This window comes from Anabrus simplex, chromosome X (assembly GCF_040414725.1).
Source record: "Anabrus simplex isolate iqAnaSimp1 chromosome X, ASM4041472v1, whole genome shotgun sequence".
Taxonomy (NCBI): Eukaryota; Metazoa; Arthropoda; class Insecta; order Orthoptera; family Tettigoniidae; genus Anabrus; species Anabrus simplex.
The window spans coordinates 57888493-57894275 of NC_090279.1; positions in this window are offsets into that span (position 1 = coordinate 57888493).

Here is a 5783-nt window from a genome sequence, read left to right on the forward strand (position 1 = left end):
ACAATGTGTGTAGTATATTAAGCGAACACCCACAGTAAACAAGCGTATCACCAGCAACTTGTATCAACAAATTACTCTATTACCTAGAAATCAATAATTAATATAATCAATAAGATAACAAAAGTGTTTCATTTGGAATCAACTAGTAAAATATCCTGTAACAGTAAAAAATGAATGTATCTTTCAGCTACTTGGTGTTCGAAACTAATTTACGAATTCAAAAGTATTAGTAGGAATGATACCAGCTACCAAATGACATAGAGTAGAGGTCCTTGGAATAATCCTCACTGCTGCACAATTCATAACGCAAGATCGCGGAACAACTTGAAGGAAAAGTGAAAACTGGGTATGTAAACAGTCAATCTCATAAAAAAATATATTATCAGTAGGACTATGAATCCTGTGCACTAAAAAGATGGATCAAACCCCAGTATCTGTTGAGCCATTTTCTACCCATTTCGATTATCTGACGATGGCTTATCAAATTATGTACATTACCTCAAGAGAGTTTTCCTGCATCGACCCTGGCTCTGTTAACTCTGATTTAACTTCTTCTTTCAGAGCTATCACTTCTGATATATGTTCCAAATTTTCCTGTGGAAAATAACATATATTAGGTATGCTCATAACACACATCTACAAATACAATCACTAACAAATGAGCATGTTATTACATTAATTTTCAGTATTACAGTTAGTTTACAGCGATAATGGCACAAACTTCTTCAGAGTAGCTAAAGAAATCAAGGACTTTCTGAAAAACAACCCTCAGAAAACCAACTCTTCACACAACCGCAGGCATGGGACTGACACGGCATTTCACCCCTCCTGAGAGCACCACACTTTGGTGGAATCAGGGAAGCAGCTGTCAAGAATCTGATATATCACCTCAGAGGAGTGATGGATCCTTATCACTTCACCAACAAAGAATGGACCACTCTTATAACACATACATCCTCTCACCAAAGATTTTTTTTACGTGTCTTAATTGTGTAAATTGTCGTTTGTGAACTTACAAGTTTCCTCCTTTATATAACACGCGGTTCTCTACGTAACACTTTGACTACAGTAATCAGGATCATATTTTAATCCGTTAGGCATGAGATCACGGCTGATGATGCCCTAACAATGGGCGAAACATGTCCCCTTAAATTAGTATTACAATATATAAATCTTAATTTTAAGACCCCAATGCATATTGAATACGTGGATTTCAATAAACTTTTGTAACATTGTTGAATTAATGTACATTTCAATATGGACCAGTCATGAGATTTGTAACATATAATTATCTGAGATTGTTGTAAACAATCCACGGAATGAAATTAAAGTCCACTGTTTGTATCGGAGTTGAACCCTGTACACAAATATTACATTGATATTGTGCAGGAAACTAACAACTCGTATAAACACTATTTATCCAATCATAGATTAAGAAGGCCATCTTCTTGTCAGTGGATGACTGCACAATACTCCAATACTAGTGGACTGGAAACATTAGAAATTCTGTATCACCTCACAAATATAATTATAATGGCAGAACACCTCGGACTATTTCATCCTGGCACTCAACACTCTGAGAGACAAGTTTAGAATCTCTTCAGACAGGGGAACGGAAAGAAGCCACACTCATACATGTCTCAGGTGTTACATCGTGTCATAATAATTTATGTTTCGCCCATTGCATGGGCATCATCAGCCGTGATCTCATGCTTGGGGTATAAAAATCAGGATCCTGATTACTGTAGTCAAAGTGTTACATAGAGGAATAATTAATGAGAAATACACAAATGGTGCCTTTAACCTCGACATACCCATTCCTTAAAACTAGAATAGACTGTGCTGGCCCAGTTCTAATAAAAAAATTGTGTGAAATCGAACAAGACCAGACTGCCTATCTACCAAGGCTATCTACACAGACACGATACCTGATCTCATCACAACAACATTTCTCTCCACTCTTTACCAACTTAGTTCTCATAGAGGTCAACCCAGAACATTTACAGCAATAATGGCACAAACTTCTTTGGAGCAGCTACAGAAATCAAGGCCTTCCTGCAAAACAACCCTCAGAAAACCACTCTTCGCACAACTGCAGGCATGGGACTGACGTGGCATTTCATCCCTCCTTCAACACCACACATTGGTAGAATCTGGGAAGCAGCTGTCAAGAGTCTGATTTAACGCCCCAGACAAGTGATGGATTCTTATCACTTCAACAACAAAGAATGGACCATTCTTGAAACACATACATCCTCTCACCAAAGCTAAATGATCAACCTTTTGACACTTCTTACATAACTACAACCCATTTCCTTATAGGAGAGACAATTACTACACTCTCTGATCATGATTATACTTCCTCTCTGATCACAACATTGCCCACATGGCTATATTTTCAGCAGCTAACCCAGAACTCCTGGAAGAGATGGTGAAATGAATATCTCAATAAATGGGCAATGAAATACCCCACAGCAACATAGTTATAGTGAAAGAAGATGACACACATGCTATGAAGTGGACGATGACAGTGATCAAATGTGCATCCTGGTAATGATGAATTCATATATGCAACGAATGTTCAGGTGAGTAATGGTGAACTTACAAGGCCTATTCACAAACACTATCCCTTACGAAGTATGAAACAGAAAGGCAAGGTAACTCATGTATGGCTTATTTATTTATTGCGTGTTTAAGTAATATTGTTGTGAGACTACCTGTGGAACGCAGAGAGGTGAAAGAAGGTGTCAGCTTGAATGGGTCTATCTAGGATATCGAAGATTAATTTAAACTTTAAAAAGAAGGTTATATTTCTTTTCAGATCTCAAATTTAACAAAATTCCTCACTAAGTCAAGGAACAAAATGTCAGGTACAAAATAGCAAACAAGAATAGAAATCCAAGGGTTGGAAATTACAAGTATTGAGCTTCCAGCTCCAATTTACAAGTTTACAACTTCATAAATGTTGCGTTTGGTTAGATAACGAGAGATATCTCCCAAGACACAGTTCAAGAGCACCTTGCTCCAAAGGTTACACATACGGCCTTCCAAAGGCCCCACTCAAAATTGTACCAATATCAGACAAGAGTTTACATGGTCTTTAAATTCAACCAAGGAGGCTGTGCTCCTAATTCTTTACAGCCTACTCAAGGAAACATTACACAAAACCTTACAATTTCTGGCATCTCTAAGCACAACCTACAATTTACAATTCCTTTACACAGGGGTATCTAGTACCCATAATACTGGGCCTTCATGGAAAAGAACAACAGGTTGTATTACTGGCCCAAACTCAAAATGTATTCAGTCGTAAATTTGCGCTCCTTGAAAACCAAGTTTTGAAACCCTACTTGGGCTTGTGGCCCGATGATGCAGAGACAAATTCTACACAACTGAGGTGACGCAAAAGAGAAGTTAATGAGTGATTTACAGGAGAAAAAATTTACAAAATCATAGTCACCTCAAGATAAACTGAAAGGGATTTTGAGAGGGAAACTCACTCTCTATCCCCAATTAACAGTTTAAGTCCGTATGAAATTTTACATTAGCAGAATGAAAGTTTACATTTGTGAAAACAGCTGTGAGTTTGAGGAGACAGCTACAGATATAGAAAACTGGTGGCCATTACCTGGGCTGACGTTCTGCCTGCCAAAGAATTAGGCACCCCGCCTCCTGTCTTAACATACACACTCAGAAATTGGGCAAGAATAAGACAAGGTAATTAGAAAAGGCCGCGGCTTTTATACCCAAGGGGTGGGTTCGAGAAGGCTCTGGGCTAAATCCGACCAAATCCTCCCATTTTATTTGATACTCACAAAGTTACAAGAAGCTTATGATTGGCTGAAAAATAAATACAGAAAATTTGTGATTGGCCAGACTCCAAAGCTGGCAGGATGAGAAGGAAGTGTTGTAAATCATTGAAGTATCAAAATTAATGAAAGTCAATTTAGTTGAGGAAATTTATAAACCCAAAACTTCTTTAAATCATTAATCATTCCACCTTGCACCAGAGTGCATTACCTCCGCTTTTTGTAGTGATATCTATGGATAAAAATACAAACTTTTTGATGTACACCAAAACAAACCAAAAATATACAGTCAGTTTAGGAAACTTTAAAATAACATAGTACTCAGTTATTCAGTAGTGAGGTCTTCTGATCAATGTCCCAACTTTATGCATTAGCGGTTTCAAGTTTTGTTCGATAGATAGTGTTCCTTAAGGCGCTTCTTTTATATGTGCGGGGTTGAGGTGCACCTCCTGGTACAAATATTATAAGTCACAATGGACAAGTAACACCACAGACCACATTAGGTCACTTGCCACGAGATGGCTACAATGTGTGTAGTATATTAAGCGAACACCCACAGTAAACAAGCGTATCACCAGCAACTTGTATCAACAAATTACTGTATTACCTAGAAATCAATAATTAATATAATCAATAAGATAACAAAAGTGTTTCATTTGGAATCAACTAGTAAAATATCCTGTAACAGTAAAAAATGAATGTATCTTTCAGCTACTTGGTGTTGGAAACTAATTTACGAATTCAAAAGTATTAGTAGGAATGATACCAGCTACCAAATGACATAGAGTAGAGGTCTTTGGAATAATCCTCACTGCTGCACAATTCATAACGCAAGATCGCGGAACAACTTGAAGGAAAAGTGAAAACTGGGTATGTAAACAGTCAATCTCATAAAAAAATATATTATCAGTAGGACTATGAATCCTGTGCACTAAAAAGATGGATCAAACCCCAGTATCTGTTGAGCCATTTTCTACCCATTTCGATTATCTGACGATGGCTTATCAAATTATGTACATTACCTGAAGAGAGTTTTCCTGCATCGACCCTGGCTCTGTTAACTCTGATTTAACTTCTTCTTTCAGAGCTATCACTTCTGATACATGTTCGAAATTTTCCTGTGGAAAATAACATATATTAGGTATGCTCATAACACACATCTACAAATACAGTCATTAACAAATGAGCATGTTAATTCATTAATTTCCAGTATTACAGGTACTTTTGGAATTTCACTAATGTTTAAGGAAGATTTCTTCCAGCAGAGGATTGTTATAACCAAAGGCTGTACTGGGAAAGGTGTTATTATTCTTGCTCACTCCTTATGTCAGAGAAAGGATGAGACTGAGAACAAAATATAAAATGCGAAATATTTTCTAGCCATTTCAGAAGACATAATACCACGGATGGAATTAGGGCTATCTCACACAGAATTTGGAAGGAAGCAGCCATATGCATAAACACTAAATTGTATGAACTGTTTTCATATGTTCAATCACATCAGTCAAATCATAAAAGTTGCTTGAACCAATTAGAAGCATTACAACACTTCTAAATGATTTTTTGTTCTCAGCACAGAGTCTGTTTAAAGACAGATTAAAATTACTTGAAATAATGGAATCACATTCTCTACTATGGTTTTGCTGCGATCACAGGAGCTACATAAAACATTAATACAGTTCTGTTTCAATGATTCCAAGTGTAAAATAAAAAACATAAACATGAAAGAAGCAGACTTATCACAGTCATATAACAGTGAAAGATGTGATGAAGCCCAAAGTTAAAGCAGCTAGAAATGAAATATTTTACTACTATAAGCATGTTATGTAGTGTTCGGTGAGGAGCTGAGGGGATGAGGACACCGACAGTGGGGAATCAGCAGTATTGGAGTGTATATCTGCAGTTTCGGAAGATCTTTTATGATCTACTACGAGACATTTAAATTTCACTCTTGGATTCATAAAACCTTGTCAG